Source organism: Haliotis asinina, chromosome 11 (genome assembly GCF_037392515.1).
Source record: "Haliotis asinina isolate JCU_RB_2024 chromosome 11, JCU_Hal_asi_v2, whole genome shotgun sequence".
Classification (NCBI taxonomy): Eukaryota; Metazoa; Mollusca; class Gastropoda; order Lepetellida; family Haliotidae; genus Haliotis; species Haliotis asinina.
The window spans coordinates 17,886,549-17,904,492 of NC_090290.1; the positions used below are offsets into that span (position 1 = coordinate 17,886,549).

At 36.3% G+C, this 17,944-nt stretch overlaps 1 protein-coding gene and 1 pseudogene across 4 annotated transcripts in view; both read left to right on the forward strand.

Annotated features, from left to right (window-relative positions):
* LOC137255966 (uncharacterized) overlaps window positions 1-17,944 on the forward strand; it is a 589,910-nt pseudogene that overhangs the window by 219,478 nt on the left and 352,488 nt on the right.
* The window catches only part of LOC137255973 (beta-4C adrenergic receptor-like), a 228,221-nt gene that overhangs the window by 198,660 nt on the left and 11,617 nt on the right, over window positions 1-17,944 (forward strand). The window lies entirely within an intron of this gene.

Here is a 17,944-nt window from a genome sequence, read left to right on the forward strand (position 1 = left end):
AATCACAACTCATGGCGGTGGACAAATAATTTCAATTGAGTCAAAGTTTCAAGTAAATCTTAAACTTGGTAGTTTAACTGACTAGATGGTTATCTAATCTGTTGTTGAATATGAACTGAATGTATTGTATCTCAATGTAATAACAAAGACATACAATTGCTTAAAGTATAGATTAGTGACTTCTTCAAGGGTGATATCGACTTTTGACACTTCAGGCAGGGGCAGGTAATATCATATTTCACATGGACCAGAAATTCCAAATATTGATAGACAAAGGCTTTTTCTCTGAATCAGATCATCTGGCCTTGTCATGTTGCACATGCATGGTCATTACGAGGAATAACCACCCAATGGTCATACAACACACTAATAGTGTGATGGAGTTGTGTACCTTGCATCCATGAGGATCCAGAGGGGAAAACATGGTACTACTGCCAAATGCCAGTCACATGATCCAACTAATATGCATTTGTGATTCTTCTGTTAATGTATCAGATTACAGGGCACTGATGACTGCACTGAGCTAGTCATCCACCCATTTACATGCTCAGACTTTCTTATTTGGAATGTTTATGTAAAGGTCACCTCAAGGTGCAGAAATATTTGCTAAATGTGGTGTAAGGCAACTTTTGTTCTTTCCCAAGTTAGGGGCGATAGTGTAGCCTAATAGGCTCAATATTGTTTTCCAAGCTGATATTTTCATTGATGAATGGTTTCATATCAGTAAGTGTCTTGACAGTAAAATCTTCTGTTTGACTGGTGTTGAAAGAGTTAAAATCTTCGCTCGTCATGCCAGTGACCCAATTTCGATTTCCCATATAGGTACAATGTGTGATGTCCATTTCTGGTGTCTCCCACACCAATATTGTAATATTGCTGGAATATTACTAACAATGGCATAAAACTAAATTCACTCTTTTCCCAATTTTAATATGACAAACATTAACAGAAAAGAAAAATGAAATTTCCGGTGAATTTCAGGAAGTTTAGAAAAAATCATAGATTGAATTTCATTACTTGCCTTGAGTTGTGGTTTACAGAGCTTATACAGGACAGAATCCAGTCATTGTCTTCACTTAATGTGATATCTGTTCTATGCTATTCCTTGTCTATGCATTAAATAGGAGCAAGCGCTTTAGTTTTCAGTATGTCTTCAGTTCCAGCTGGATATAATTGCAAGCATCACTTCGGCCTCCTATCACATTTTGGTTTTATTTGCCATGCATGCTATAGCTTGTAGGAATACATAGTGTGTTGTGTGCAGTGTTGTATCTGAATGTCTGTTAGAGCCATTCGATCCTGAGATCATATTGCATGCTTATCGACATAGCTAGCAGTGCACAGCATTTTGTGTCTTTTCGTTGAGTGAAACACTGTAGATTGTGGGTTCAAATCCAAGGTTTCATTGTTTCTTGGTTGGTCAGCTCAGTATGACTTTTGAAGCTTCATCTAAGAGACAAATGACTGTAACATCTGTTTAACCTTGGCTTCTCTGCCACAGGAAGCTGACAAACCAGGATATTACAGAAAAGTTGTGGAAGAATTCACTCACTTACTTACTCACTCACTGATATCCAGATAAAAGATGAATGTCTTTCCCTGAAGTGCCTAACAGAGTTTCATGAGTAATGTCATGCTTGACTGATATAATAAAAATAGGGATGGTAGATGACACCCCTGTATGATCCTATTTCACATTCTGCACTAAAATGGAAGAGTTAATATTAAATTTCTGTAAATTCATGGCACTACTGGTGAATTTTATGTGCCTAATATATTTTAGTGACTGAAAATAAGCCAAAGAAGTGATTATGAAATAGTCAAAGCAATAAAAACTGACAGACTTAAGTGAATTTTTGAAAAAATGTTCCCTTTTGTTTAATGAGCAATAAATGGTAGCAAAGAAACAAAAGATATATTTTCATAGATTGCAACATTGTAAGTTCTTGGTCTGAAAGGATGTCTAAAAAGTAATGTGTATTGTAATTTTGTATAATGTGTCTGCAAAACCTTTCTTGTCACTCGCCTCTGATTGAGATGGCAATCAATTTTATCTCAGTCACTGATTTTGTACCCTTACGCCTTCGAAAAATAGTCAGTCTCTGACAGTATTAAGAAACAATTTGTGGATTGTTAGTTGTCCACATTGGCATGATAGTCAGAACTAACAACATATCCATCAACCTTATCGGTTTATTGCATATTTATATATAATTTCAGCGTGAAGTTTAGTTATATGTATGAACACACCTGTTTGGGGTTGTGCTATCCTTTTTGAGACTTTCTCATAAGCATGATCAAACTGTGTTTTTTTGTTGTGTTTGTATCCTTGTGTGCTTCCATGAGATTTTCATTTAGCTTGAATCTGCAAAATATACATTAATCTTCCTCATTGTTCTATGGTGTTTGATATGAATGTCATATCAGTGTTTCATATTTCAGAGACCCTTGAAGGTTCTGGGGTAGAACAGGCCTTCAGCAGCCCATACTTGCCATAAAAGGTGATTGAGCTTGTCGTAAGAGGCGACTAACGGGATCGGGTGGTCAGACTCACTGACTTGGTTGACTCATGTCATCGGTTCCCAACTGCGCAGATCGATGCTCATGTTGTTGATCACTGGATTGTCTGGTCCAGACTCAATTGTTTACAGACCGCCACCATATAGCTTGAATATTGCTGAGTGCGGCCTAAAACTAAACTCACTCACTCACTCATATTTCAGAGGCACAACGTAAACTGACTGGAGGTGTGAAGATATTTTAGCATATACATGTATATATGTATAGTATATCTTCCTTTATTTTCTACAGGTGCTTTTGGACAAAAATAAGGAAACAAACAATTCAGCCTTATTATAATACAAGACATAGAAAATAATCGTACAGGTCATTGATGGATGAAATGGTGCTACAGTCATGTTTCTTTGTGTGGTGGTTGTGAAACTCCTGCTTTCTCAACGAATGTTCCCTTATTTTTTTCCATAAGTATATACTATCTACAGAAGCCTTTTTAGACACTACAACAAATGCTTTGACTATATTAATGATTGGGACATTACAGCATGTAATCTTCATGTTTACCAAAGCGTTTGATAAGATTTTTTTTCAGAATTATTCTTGATACTATTATTCAGCGTAATCAGACATATTTGCATACATTTTGAAAGACAGTTTGTGCAAACTAAAATATTGGTTTTAATGTTACAATTTATGATTACATATCTGCAGCTGCTGGTGTTTAACATTCGAAGTACAGAAAGACGGTCCTTTACCAACATGCAAATATGCTCTTTTGCCAGTTACACCAAATTGTTGTTTCTTATGATAGTCAAGAATGGTTATTCTTTTGCATTGACATCCTGTGTATTAAATTTAGTGGCAGCTGGATAGGGAATCAGGAAAAAAATGAATTCTGATAATGGATTATAACTGTCTTGGCTTTAACCAAAAAACGTGATATTCCTGCCGCTGCTGTTCTGTGTTATTTACAAATGATGGAACATTTGTTCTTCAGGGAATTCACAGGGATTTCTTTTCCCCTTTATTTTCATCCTTTTAAAAATTTGACGAAATATTTTTTCAAATATTAGTAATATCAGTTTTATGCTTTAAGTATAAATTATTCACAGGATATGTTGAAAGAAAGGACACTGAGTGAAAAAGCACGTCCTTCTTTCCAAGAAAAAAATTGAAACTTGACCTTGACATTTGCCCTTATCTTTCCCTTGCTAATGTCTTAAAGCCTAGTCTTACAGATATACAAACTGTCTGATATTAATTTAATTCTTTAGTACCCTCCCTGGTAAGAAACTTCTGGATAGTTCATCTGGTATAGTTTTCATTTATCAAGCTTAGAAATGAGCCCATATATTATGTGTGCACCAAGTTGACTCAGACAGTGTACAATAAATCCTAATCTCGTGAATGTTCCTTATTACATGCTTGTACCTGAAATGCTGTTATCAGAACAGACTACTCAAAAGGATTTAAAGAAAGTGTATCTTTACATGACTACATTTTACCAGATTGATACACTATCTTTTTGTCATGTTTGAAAAAGGATGTCTGTCTTCAACTTTGCTTTCATTGGCAATAAGTTCAAATGTAAATATTACCCTTGAAGAAAATAACTGTATGTGTATTACGCTATTATATTCCATTTATTGTAAGTCCATGGATAAAGATGAATGTTTCAGGCAGTGTTGTTTCTCAAATGAGACAGGTAGGTTTGCGGTACAAACTTTCAGCTTGCCTAGAACATGTAATCATTAACTAGATATTTTCTGATTTTTATTTGAATAACCATTACAATAACAGCTGATCATATGATTTCTGATATATGGCCTTGACCTTGGCCATGACCATGACCTTGTCCTTAAAATTTGTTTGAGGTTAATACACCTGAAGAATATGCTGTGTCCTAGTTTCTCGACTTTTAAGGGATATTTTTAAATGCTGTCATTCAGTTTATTGAGTATTTGTAAGATTATTGGGTCTTTGTGACCTACTTTTGAGGTGCAACACATGTTCCAGATTTCCACATAATATTTATGTATTTGGTTTGGTTAGTTTTTGGTGGGATTATAAAGCATATTTCATCATTTCTTATCGCTTGAATGTTTATATCAGGCATGCTTAGGTTTATGTGACATATACAGATGACAGTTTGACCTGCTCAAATTTTGTGGTATGCTTTTCACACTATGAATGCTGTGATATGTAGACACGATTTTTTGCACTAAAAAACAATACAAATAAAAAATGCAGGCTGATTTGCTGGTTTTTCTCTCAGTTGTTATGCCAGACCAGTTATGTAGTTTGTTGTAAAGACCTTCTTGGCCATTAAACCAAATGGACAGGAAAAGATTGAGATATGCGGGGTGTTCCAGCAAACAGACTCTCAGAAAAAAACGTACTGTAAGGCAACATTTGTGAAAAGTCACATGACATTACAGGTTTGATCACAAAATCAGTAGGAGTGGTGTTCGCTCATGTTCGATTCCCCACATGGGCACAATGTCTGAAGTCCATTTCTGGTGCCCAGAGCCGTAATGTTGCTGGAATATTGCTATAAGCAGTATGAAACTGAACTCACTCACTCAATCAATCACTAAGTGATGGATGTGGCTGCATCAATATTTGCATGCCACATAAACCTGATAAAGAATTTTTTTTATCTGCATAACCTTTTTATTTTTATGTGGTTTACTCACAATATTGTAATCATATATATATTTTTTGCAGCCCTGTAACAAGTGAATAATTGATTTATTTCGCCTCTTTATTTTTGTATAACCCTATAGTGCTGTATATGTATACAAATATTCATTTGAATATGCAAATAGTCATGGTCAGTGTTACATATTACCTATTTTCTGCAAGTGTTTCTCCCCAATTGATTATTTTTTTGCAACATGACTAGCATTATTTGTTTTCAGGAACCATATAGAATTTGCATGCTTACGCACTATCATGTTTTTATGAGTTTGTTAGATTATTTATGCAGATATATGCGCATATTTAAACAGATGTTATTAAAGATTTTTACCACTCAGGTCAGTTTGCAATATGCTTTTAAATACTTTTTCATGTTTTTAGATTATTTTATGATTGAAAACCAAAACACTGACAAAGTGTTAATTGGATATACTTGTGTAGAATGTTAATTGATGCTTTGTTTTTCTTGCGGCTCAGAACCCCAAGATAACGATAATGAACAACAATGACAGGTAGAGTTATCTCCCTTGGTTGTCATTGTGTGGATTTGAGCGCTATAATCCATTCCTTCTCGTTAACTACATAACCTTAGTTCAGTGCACCTCATGGTTTTCAGCTTTAATTTTTGTTCCCGCCATGCATTGTAGTGACCTCTCTTTATCAGCAGGTTTTTTTATCCTTGAAAGCATGAACCATTTGTACTTGTCTCTTATTCCATCCTCATTGCTGCACAATGTCCAGGTGTGTTTTATATGAGTAGTTGCTATGGTAACAGCATGATTTCGTGTTGAAATCATGTGACTTGAATGAATCTTGTACGTCCTTGTGGAAAGAATAACAATGTTGTCTTGTTTTACAGGTTTGGGTAGGTCAGTGTTCATGACATTGATCACTGGATTGTTTGGTCAAGATACGATTATTTACACCTGCCACCATATGGCTTGAATATTTCTGAATTAAGTGTGAAATGGCAAACAAAAAAGTTGAACCAAATCTTTTGCAGGGCTATTTTACAGTATCTCCACCAATCTCCTTGGAGATGTTGGTTGATGTACCCATTATTTTCCATAATAGAAGGGAACATGATCTCAGGGGCTACATCACCATGGCACAGAAAATGCCACAGCCAATCAGAACCCATCTTTCATGTGTAAGGGAAGATCATTACACCTGCTGGTCTTGTTTCATTTATAGACAAAATATAGAGAACAATTATGGATCATAATTGAGCATTGTGATCTGACCTAGGCTGCGGGAAGATCTGATTGTCTGAATTACAGGAATTTGTGTGCAGTTGTGTCTCTTAGACATATGGGGATCCCATTAAGGTTTGAATCCCAGTCTGATTGCGTTTTTTGGTCTGTGAGCACAATGTTTGATGGGTGGTTGGGTAGCCTAGTGGATCAAGCGTTTGCTTATCACACCTAAGACTGTGATTGATTCTCCACATCGGTGCAATGTGTGAAGCCCATTTCTGGTGTTCCTTGCCTTGAATATTATTAAAAGCGTCATGAAACTAAACTAACTCACCCAGTCACACCATGCTTAAAGTGTCCACAACCTTCATTAGGCATCAGCTAGTGCTTATTTATTATTAAGCTGTCAAGCCAAGATAAAAATGAAGTCGTTTAAGTAAATACAACTCAATCACATACAAGTAGAATTGTTCTGATAATAAATTTGTGTCTACTTCCTCTGATTACTCAGCACCACTATGGGTATATGGTATATATAACTATATGGTACACTCATTGTCAAAACTGGTTTCCTGACAACTTACTGCATCATGAGGTCAGATTCTATGACTACTCAAAGCATACCAAATTAAACTCCATGGCGTAGAGTGTGCTCATAACATCAGCCACTTGAGTTTCTGGTCCAGCTTTTTTCATATCAATCACTTGATTTTCTTGTCTTGTCCCACTTTGTGGTTCATAATATCAGTCACTTGATTTTCTTGTCCAACTGTGTTGTTCATGCCGTCAATCACTTGGTTTTTTATCCAGATTTGAGTGTTTACATGCATGATAGTGAAACTAGACTTTTCTAAAGACACGTATCTATCAATTGATAATGATATAGACTGATATGAAATTGTTACGAAGGATTTGTTTAAAGGTTGCCATCATCCAAAATTCCATCAGTGTGATGTGTGAATGAAATAATGTCGACAGTCATTCCCTTTAATGTCTAGTGTTTTGAAGCAGTTAAAAAGCCTTCATTGTTCAGAAAATGAGTGAAGTCCAATCCTTTTTTGCTGTTTCACACTGTTTGATTTTAGGCTTTTCTGTGCCACTCTTCAAACCAATAAAATGGTTTGGTAAGATAAGACAGTTCTTGTCTGACGGTATACAGACATTCGGTAGTTCTCTTTGATCCCGCTAAGGTCCATATGTTGAAGGGTTCCATACCAAGAAAAGAATCCATTTTGAGCTGACTTTGTCAACAAATCAATCTCCCTACTGACAGAGAAAACAGACAGAGTCACTCAAATATCTCCTGTAGGAGGGCCTCGTAACCAGCTGTATTTTCTATTCACTCCCATCCAGTCTGCTGGTTTACCAGTGGTAGCCAAGCTATTGTTTTCACATTCTTATCAGACAGTAACTGAAGAGATGTGTTTTGGCCATCTGTTCATGGTTCATAAACACTGTTCTCTTGCTGTGTGGTGCTGTGGGTGTTTTTGTGGTATTGATGGTTGAGTTTCACAATCCTAAGAATTTGTTTGTTTTGGGGACAATTAATCAAATATTGTTATTTCACCCTTAATTGTCATAGCATGGTTTGTTATTTTGTTGATTTATGAAGATATACCAATTTTGGTATCTTAAGGCAGAATGTTTAGAGTGCTTCCCAGGGTCAGAATGACCTCTTGATCTGTTATCAAGAAACAAATTAATCCAAATTTAGCAATTTAGAACTATTTTGTCTTTTTTTAAATTAAAATTTTTAAACTTTCTTCAAGAAAGATATAAACATTAATGCACTTCATGTTGATTGTAATTTTTCTCCTTGAAAAAAATCCTCCATAATTGTAGAAATTGATTATTGTTGCAAATATTGTTGCATAAACACCGGGCAATTTCAAAAACTAAAGTGAATTATATTATGAAATAGTATGTTTTAAAAACCACTGATGAAAAAGAAGTAAAATTACAACAGTATTTATCAGGGTTTTCAGTTCCTGTGGAACTGAAATAGAAAGGCATTATTTATTTCCTACTTTTTTTTTTTTCTCTCCTGAATTTGGTCCTTTTCCCCTTCATATTCAGAGGTAATTTGAAACTAAAGATCACCTTTTTATTCTTTATCATATCATGTAAACTGTAAAATAAGTTATCTTTGGGGAAAACATCAACATCATCTTGTAAAATGATGTGGGATCTTTTTCCCCACAAATCATTTGATTAGAGAACATTGTCTTGACATTGACTTTGTTTCACTTACATTGATTGACAATCTTTTTGCAGCTACTTAGTATTTAATTTCTGCAATCTCACGGCTGGTGGATAAAAATTTTTGATTGAAAAATATTGTCATAGCTGAGAGTTAGATTTTGGGAAAAGACTTCTGTGTCTCCATAAACATATTGACCCAGTGTTTGAAAAATGAAGACCAGAGCAAGAGGCTGAACTATTGCTACCTAGTGCACAAGGCTAAGTTATTTTACATCAGTGCAAACCATTAGTGGCACCAGATACCTTTATCTAGAACCAATTTACTACTTTATACTTTAGTTAGAGTGGATAACAGTATTTCTGTGAAGAAGAAGACTGCTCAGTCATCTATCGTATTCTTTTATGCAGAGATTCAGCTCCTGGGTACATGCACAGATCCAGGGGCTCCTTTCATGAACCAGCCTTTTCTGGGGTTAACCTAATAGCTCCCATTCTTTTACGTTGCAGTAAGGTAACCTTAGTGACTTATGATCACCTTAGCGCTTTGTGAAAGGAGTCCTTTGTATGTGGTTATGGTTCCAGTTTACTGTGATATATGTCTTTGTCGGCACACAACCCTGCTTATAGGTTACATCAAAATCTGTCAGCTGCATCTTGTAGGGCTCTAGAGGTGGAAGGGTAGCCAAGTGGTTCACTTGTCACGCTGAAGACCCTGGTTCGATTCCCCACATGGGTACAATGTGAGAAGCCCATTTCTGGTGTCTCCAGCCATGATGTTGCTGGAATATTGTTAAAAGCGTCACAAAACCACACTCACTCACTCAATTAGGACTTTGCTCCAGCATTAATTTGACATGACATGAAATAAGTAGAAAGCTGTTTAAAGAATCTGTGAACTCAACTCATTTTCAGAACAACAGCTATTTCTTCGGTTTGCAGCTTGAAAGTGTATTGTAATGAAGATGTCATTTCATTTATTCTAAGTGGCATTCTGAGTTGCTTTTTCATCTAGTTAATGAGTCCCTTTGGACACGTTATACAAGCTCAATTATGAAGACTATCACTTTACAATGTTTGGCCCTAAAACTGTGCACCAGCTTGTTGGAAGGTAAGGCAGATTCGTGATGAGTGTCTAATTTCCCAGCATGCTTTATGTAATTGGCTGTTGATTGATCCCGCCCATTCTGTTATGTGTGTTGCTATGGTAACGTGGCCCTCCTGTTGCAGAGGTCCATGCAGGGGAGGTGAAGGATGCACCGAGAGAGTCACAACAACCCAAAACACCGTCTTAACTCCCCACACTGTCTGCAAAACACTGTCTTGGCTTCAAAGGTGTCCCTTCGACTGGCAGTATGGTTGTCTGTCTGTCTGTGTCTGTCTGTCTGTCTGTCTGTCTGTCTGTTGGTTTATCTATGTCCTTGCCTGTCAAGCAGTCTTTGTAATTCTACAAGACATTTTCTTATGTTCTTGGGTCAGTGGGGTTTTTTTATCATAATTTTACCTTGCATAAAAAAACATAAAAAGTAATTTTGTTTGCTTCCTGAAGCTTCCTGTTGTGAAAAAATAAACTCACAAAGGATTACATTGTAATCAGCTCTTGACAGGACCGAATATTCTGTCTATTAACAAACATCCTTCGCCTCTGCAGAAACCGCTTGTTTCATGTCTGTACCATATCTGTGTCTGTCCCTTATCTGGTCTGTATCTGTTCGTTGTCTGCTAATCATTCATGTCCCAGAAAATGTCTATTAGCCAACCCCATGTAGCTCATCTCTACTCTAACCATGAAGAGCTGGGCTAGAATTGGTCTTCAGCAACCCGTGCTTGTTGTAAGAGGCTTTTAAGGAATGTTAGGCCTGCTGACTTGGTTGACACACATGATCGTATCCCAGTTGCGTAGATAGATGCTCATGCTGTTGATCACTGGATTGTCTGGTCCAGACATGATTATTTACAGACTGCAGACATATAGATGGAATATTGCTGAGTGCGTCAGTAAACAACATACAGACAGACATCCCCACATTGAAGCATCCTCGATGGTCAGGGTATACGTCAGAATAAGTCTCCACTATACCCTGGATGAATCCACAGCAGTGACTTTATTACCTCCCTTTGCTGACTTAGCATTCTCACAGAAGCCAATCAACTAAGCTGCTATTACAACCAAGCTTGCCAGTGTCATTAAAGATGGTGTTCGCAGCCACGAAGGTTTGTTCAGTGCCACTCAGATTTTGGGGGAAAATCATACAAACTGACAGGTCTGAAACTTTGAAAAATAAATTGCATGAGCACCTTATACCTCTTTCAGAGTACCTCTGCATCAGTTGTGTTGTTAAGTTAAATCAGATAATTTTACAAATGAAAGTGAGTTGTGATTGGCAAGCTCAACTTCCCAATGTGGACTCCTCATTTGTATATAAAGCCAGCCAAGATAGTGGAGACTTATTGTAATGTATGTCCTGGAGATTATTGAGGATGATGTTGAAGCACCTGAGTTAGTCAGTAAATTGCCTGTAAGCTGAATGTCACCCTTATCTCCTCCATTCACCTCTGTCAAGTCCATTTGATATCTGTCGTCTGCTGTGTCTGTGTAATTACCTGCATGACAGTCTGCCCTTTCAACAATGGTGATATGTCTATCACTGAAATTAGTAATCATGCATTCATCACAGCTGAATGTAAAATGATTTCAGTTTTGTTGAATGGCAATTTTCATATCTTTAGACTCTTCAAGATCATGTTATTTGTGATATGTTTATTTGTATGTGATCTGCTGAAGAGGAGGTTATGGATCTGCTTCAGAAGATCCATATGAGGTTTCTGCTACCTCAGCCTTGGAAAAACTTCGCTGATATGCCATGGTGTTCGTAAAGCTTGTCCAACTTACCAATTCATGCTTGTGTCTTTATAGGATAGCCAGACAGAATCCCCATGCTTGTCTATGTGTGGGATCCCAGGACAGAATAGGTCCCCAGTACCTTGTGCTTGTCTACCTGTGGGAATCTAGGACAAAATAGAGTCTTTGAAGGGCATTTAGAAGTGATACACATAAAAACAAGAGTTTTTATCGATGACAACACTGAGTGTCAGTGACTAACTGTCGACTAGGCAGCATTTCCAACCAATCAAAACCACTTTAGGAGCACAATAAAGAAGTTGTCTACCATAAAATTTCTCGTCTTTTGGACAGAATAGCTCCCCAGTACCCATTCTTGTCTTCCTGTGAGTTCCAGGACAGAATAGGTCTCCTGTACCCCATGCTTGTCTACCTGTGGGATTTCCAGGACTGAATACATCCCCAGTACCCCATGCTTGTCTCCAGGTGGGTATCAAAGACAGAATAGGTCCCCAGTACCTCATGCTTGTCTCTTAAGTATGGCAGGGCCGAATCATATGGTGAATATAGTAAAATGAAGAAGCCGGGAGTCCTTAACTATTTGTAAAACCAGCATACCCACAACACTGACTTGCTTCACACAGGATCCACTCAGCCAGCAAAGACAAAGAGCACATCAACAACCAGTGCCAGTTGTATGAGAGAGAGCCCCTCATTCATTCATCACTCTATGACATGTGAAGGGGATACAGAAACAAATTCCCTGCTAAATTCACAACACATTTCCCATGTAGATCCTAAAGTGGTTTTTGATTGGTTGGAAATGCTGCCTACTCGACAGTTAGCTGCTGCGAAATCACTGACACTCAGCGTCAATCTTTTTAGCAGAAAACCATTCTGTTTATTGCATCTATATAATGTATTTACAAACTGAATAATCCAAATCGCTTTTCTTCTTGTAAAGATTTTTGACACATTTCCAAATTATTATCATTTCCTGAATTGAGTTCTGTTCCATGACGCACCCTGTAATTACCAAATTATCTCAACATGTTAGGAATTTCTACAAAAACACATACATACCAAGATGAAAAATGTCTTTCTGATTCATCAGTATTTTAAAGATGTATGCATTTTACATCAACTTCACTCACCATTGCTTTGAGAACCCATCTGGTGTGCAGGGACATTTTGGTGTTTTGGGATACTTTCTGGTTAATTGGACATTTGTTTGTTTTTTCTAATTCAGAGTCATTACATTAATAAAAGCTAATGGAACATGTCGGATTTTGAGATAAGTGGAGAATGTTGGAGATTGATTAGTGTAATTTATGTGGACAAGGTGGAAACTCTGAACACAATATCATGGGAAGTGTTCATTTGTATTTTTCACTTATTCACCTTTTATTTTTGTTGACTAGTTGATTGATGCTTTACTCAGCAGTATTCCATCTGTATCTAAGCAACCTGTAATGTAGGGAATCTGGAGCAGACAATCCAGTGATTAAGAATATGATTAGCTATCTTGAATATAATAATATTCATCAAATACATCTGCAACCTGGATTTGATTCCTCACATGGACACAATGTGTTAAGCCAATTTCCTGTGTCCCCACCATATAGCTAAAAGAGTCATAAAACCAAACCCACTCACTCACCCAAGGCATGATACTTAGGAGGAGATGTGACTGGGAACCTACTAATGCCTCATTGGCTGTCTGCGTTGGACACCGCTTGTGGAGGATAATTAAGTGGAGTGACAGGAGTAAATGATAACGGCGTAAACATTTGTTACAGAGTTAACAATTAAGCATTACTGCTCAGTTCAACCTGATACATTGGCTAGAACAAGCCCCGAAAGGTCCTGGGAAATAAATTCAAGAAGTTGTTATCCATAAGATTTGTCCTGTATTATGACACCAACTTCTAAATGCCTTTGAAGAATCACAACATTTGATCAGTTCTAACTGTGCTGTACAAATTTTCAAAGAATGATGTCAACAATGTGTTAGTTCATCCAGTATTTCAAAATCAATTTTTCTTTATCTCATTTCTTTATACGATGTTTCTCTGCAGTTAGGGGCTTTGTGGAAGACTTGCAGTTAGACTTACAACTAGACTCTGAAATCAACATATTTCGCTAGTGGTGTGATGCTTCATCAGTACACATCGATCCATGGGTCACTGATGCATTGAATCGTTACAAAGTTTTAAGTAGACATTCATCCCAATATGATAATTCAAATGGGCTGTGATGCATTGATGTTGAACCTCAAATGTATTACCTGATCATGATGGCTATCAAGATATACTGTTTAAAAATCACAACAAATTTCATTCTATTATATGACTGCATTTACAGCATCCAGTAGCATGTTAACGATGATCTATGTTTTCTGTTTATAACACTATAGTGTTTTTTTTATTCGTTCTTGTTTTTTTAAAAAAAGGTGCCCAATGCGATTTTTTTCAGTTATATTTTGTTTCATGTTAACCTTAAGGAAGGATGATAATATATGGATCCCTCTCAATGAAGTCATGTAAACCTTGTTTTTGGTTTGATTTTAAGGTGTTTTTAATTGGTGTTAGAATTAAAGATTTTAGTATTGTGCTACATATCATATTGCTACTGTTGTATCGTATGGCAGATATAGTGCACAATATACTGGCAATATGTCACTACGACTAAAATCTTGGTATCATGATGTATCATGTCGCAGGATTTATGCCAGCACTATATTTTACAGAAAAAAGTTCACAGTGGATAAAAAACAAAAACAAGACTATCTACAAAGATATACAGAGAGCTATGGAAATCATGGTTTCCTTTGATAAATTTGCCTCAGCGTCTGTATGACAGACGACCTTGTGGTTTAAATGTTTACTTGTTGTGACAAAGGCTGAGGATTAATTAAACACATTGGGTACAACATACAAAGACCATTTCTGGTGTTCCCCAGCTGTGATAGTGGTGGAATATTTCTTAGAACTATAAGCAGCATAAACTCACTCACTCACACACTCACTCACTCTCTCACTCACTCACTCACTCACTCGCTCTACAATCTTCCGTGTTATCTCACATTAGTAAAAAGTACCTTCTTATGACGTCATTTCTACTTGAACTTTACTGGATGCCATTTTCTGTATTTTTTTTTTATATTACAAACTCAACTTCTCTTTGATCTCGTATCCTCATCTTGTGTCTGTTTGCATTTAATCCTCCCAATTTTCTGGAATTTGGTAAAAATTACCTTTTTCATGGCACCTTTGCCACTCGAACTGTTTGGTTTTGGTTCTGGCTGAGACAAAGAGGGTCTTGAAGTGTTATTCATAGACATTTGTTGTAAATTCCCAAGGAATGCTCATTGTGGAAGTGATTGAGGGATGAACTGCTCCAGATTTTTGCACATACACATTACCATCGGGCTCGACAGGAGTAGTTTTATGTTGGGTGGTAGCTGGCATAAGTTTTAAATGTTTACTTGAAATGCACCGTACAGATAAACAATTGGCTTTACTGTCTAAACATTAAAGTAGTTAATATAAACCTTATCAGAAGACAGGCCTCATCTCAGTGATGTCAGACACGTAGTGGATTTGTTGGAGATGATTTTTTTTAATGATATTTTGTCCAGCGCAATCATAGAAAGAGGTAAATCTGTTATCCTATTATATTTTTATAGTTTGATTTCAGCAAATCCTTAAACATAGGATCACAATCTTAAACCAACACTTCATGGTCTGTTGACCACAAATTATACAGTGATAAATAAGCATCACCCCCATGATCTGAAAATGGACTCTTCTACTTGAAAGAAAATAAAGAGGTATACAGAGGTATAGAATGACTTTATTGATATTAACAGATGTTTAATATCTTAATGGGAAGAAATATGAGGAAGACGATTTCTGCAGAATGATTGGGACATTTAATGCCCAATATATAGATGCACACAGTGTGAATTTGAAATATTTTCTGTACAAGATTGGAATTACAGAATCACCATTGTGCACATTTTGTAAACAGGCACAAACGGGTAAACAGGTTTGAATGGCATCAACTGTTTGAGTATAGTTAAGTGTGGATGGAATTGTCGTCATGGCTCAGGATATTGGGTGAAGGAGAAATTGAATTAACATTAGAAAATATATTATTTATTTTTAAAGGGGACATAACAACCCTCTAAACACTATCTGCCTAATAGTAAAGAAGACTTTTTACACTATGAGCAGAAAAGACGCTAAACCCAACTTTCACCAGATTGAAAGTGAGATAAGAAAAACTGCTACAAATCATGTAAATTTATTGCCTTTGCACACGGCAACCATGCTAACATGTATCTCTTGGAAATAAAAACTTAGTAAAAAGGCTGATTATATTTTGACATGTTAGGCCATTTATAATATAATCACGACTAAAAGAAGAATGTTCAATCGCTAATGCTGTACATCTAAATAAATAATGGAATTCATATTGGATATGCTTATCTTCTAACGCCGCTAAATATTCTTATAACAACAGTCAATCACGATCACTATATCCCTGGTAAGACTGTTTCATTATAAGAGTAGGGGTGCATTTTTTCATGCAAACCTCATCCATCATCACCGTCATCATCGTCATCATCATCATCGTCGTCATCATCGTCATCGTCATCATCATGACAGAAGTAGCAGCAGCAGCAGCATTACACTCATCTCTGTTTTATCATGAGGATAAAAACAAATTGAGTAGAGAGACTATCTACATGACATGCTCCAGAACACTGCCATACCACCAACTGTATAAATCTCTGTGAAGGACTGACTTCAGAATGCTGTTCGGAGTCATATAAAATCCATGTGTTGTTTGAAAGGTTTTCAGAGGGGACATAATTTGAGATTGGAGATATCCTCCTCTTCTTCCTCCTCCTCCTCCTCAACCTCCTCATCTTCATCATCGTCGTCGTCATCATCATCATCATCATCATTGCTCACTGTGCCCAATCCATTGATCATTAGACTGTGGCCTCAATCAGTCAGTCATCTATCACTGAACTCCAAGAGTTGCTTGACTTGACCAAGAGTTGTTGAGTTTTCATGACCAAACTCCGTAAATCATTGACATCAACCACTGGATCATGTCCAACAGACTAAGATACCTGCTGGTTGCAGTAATAACTAAGTCACTGATATGATTGACTGCAGCAATAGTATTGCCTCATTGAGACTGTGACCCTCACACAAAGCAGGTACTGATGCTCTGTAATACAGTTCGTGGTTCACACTGCTTGAAATGTAACGGCTGGTATGTAGATGTGATGTTATCAGTGTGCTGTTGTAGCTAAATAAGAGATATTCTGATAAGGCTGGAACTATTCATTACTTGAGATTTTTCAACCATCCGTCTGTCCATCTCTAAATGCAGCATAGAATTTTTCCAACTTTTTTTTAAATTCATGGAATTAAATGATATCTATATGTTACTGCATTGATTTTTTTATAGTGTTTTCTTGTTTTGGATAAAAGAAATTTGCGAACAAGAATTATCTTTTTCGCTTCTGATTTATCTTTGCTCCAACGAGATAGGAAGAACAATCTTCATCACGATGTCTGAATTTTTAGAAACAAATGTTACAATGGTTACTAGACACTGATTTGTAACCAAAAAAATCATTTGTTTCATTTTGCTTTGAATACTTTAAAAGTCACAGATGGATGTGTAAAGCAAGTAATTACATTATTTTCTGTCCTGACTAATTGGAAACACTCACTATTGGCTTACAATACATATTTAATATAGTGGCATTGATTTGTTCAAGAAGTCTAATCATTGATGCCCAGTGGCTGCAATAAGCTTGCATCACTAGGAATATGTATTGCAGTAACTGTGACTTATATATTGTGCTCTTTGACAGTCATTGCCTGATCACTATTATCTGAGTTTGATTTCTTTTCATTACCTTTCCTTATGATTTTATTTTAACCAATCAGATGGATTTTTTGTATGCATGATCTTTATTTTTCTGTTATTGTTTGTATGTGCTGGTTATTGACTGTTTAGATGTAAACACAATGGTTATGCTTAGTTTGTGTTTCAGTGTCAAAAAAGTTTTTTAGATAGGCCAGGCCAATTATATTTCTTGTTTTTACTGATCTGCCAGTAGTATGTTTTCACGAAAAATAAAAAGATATTAGCAAATTTTCTCAATTTTCTCAAAAACAATATTGGTATGATATATGTGAAATAGTCTTGAAATCAATGTGAAGCATAAACTCAGTCAACATATTTTTAGTTGATGTAAACAAACCAAACTTATGTGAGTTTTTGCTCTGATTGGGGATTTTATTGATTTTTTTTCCTGTCCTGCCTGTAGGTTTCCTGAGAAAACAAACTGTTAAACAAGAAATAAAATTGGTCTAGCTATAGCTTTTTATTTCAGTTTTGCATCCTTTGGGAATTTTGTCATGACTATTTATTCAGTATTATGTCATATTTACATATG